The following is a 1,159-nucleotide window of genomic DNA, read 5'->3' as shown; positions in this document are numbered from 1 at the left end:
CAGCTTCGTGGACGTGTGGTCTTTTACGAGCTCAGTAAACCTCATCGAGCGCATGTTTGAGGAATAGATGTAGTTATACACCTCGCTGAGAGTCTGGAGAGCGAGCTTTACCTCCTTGGTGTCACAGGCCTTGGTCACAGGCCTGGCAACCCTACAACACGCGCAGCACAAAACAGATAAATGGAATTAAACAAATGCCAAACACAGCACAATTCCGCCCAAATACCGCACACATGCTGTCAGTTTATTTAACCCCCGGACCTGGCAAAACATCAGAAAGTACTAAAATCGATTAAATGACATCCTTACAATGATTCATGGAAGAACAAATTTGGGGGGGGGGCTTCAGCCCCCCCCCTGGATCCGCGCCTGCCTCATGCCCTGCGTCCGGCTTTCTTTCGGCTCTTTTTTTTTTTTTTTTTTTTTTCTTGATGTTCGCCGGCCGGCCTTCCTTATCGTTGATTTTGTCCCTCCCTCTTACCCTGCCGGCCGGCTTTCTTTCGGTTCTTTCCTTGTTTCTTGATGTTGGCCGGCCGGCCTTCCTTATAGCTGTTTTTAGTCCCTCCCTCTTTCCCTGCCGGCCGGCTTTCTTTCGGTTCCTTCTTGTTTGCTGCCTAGCTTTCCTATCTCGTCCTTCGGTCTCTTAATCTTTCGCTGCCGGCCGGCTATTCCTTCGGTGTCTTTATCGTCTATGCTTGCCGGCCGGCCATCCCGTTCTCTTCGTTCTCACGTGTGACAAAAATTCCCCCGAGCTCTGGGTGGTCAGGTGTCCTTGGGGAACTTTCCACCACAAAGAAATTGGAATTCGAGATTGCCCATCAGAGCGCCTCCCTCGACAAAAGTTAACAGAGGACCATATTAGCCTAAATATATATATATATATATATATATATATATATATATATATATATATCACTTGGACAAAATGTGGCGCATTTGTAAAAATAATCACGAACACACAGTCGGAATAAAAGTGAACTTAAAAGAAAGTATAACTTCTATATTTCGGCTATAGGGCAATAGCTATTAGCCGAAATATAGAAGTTATACTTTCTTCTAAGTATCCTTTTATTCCGACTGTGGGTTCTTTGCGATTATATACATATATATGTATATATATACATATAATATATATATATATACACATATATATATATAT

This window comes from Oratosquilla oratoria, chromosome 6 (assembly GCF_046742065.1).
Source record: "Oratosquilla oratoria isolate Oo_2021 chromosome 6, ASM4674206v1, whole genome shotgun sequence".
In the NCBI taxonomy this organism is placed as follows: Eukaryota; Metazoa; Arthropoda; class Malacostraca; order Stomatopoda; family Squillidae; genus Oratosquilla; species Oratosquilla oratoria.
Note: the sequence above shows the minus strand (reverse complement) of the source record.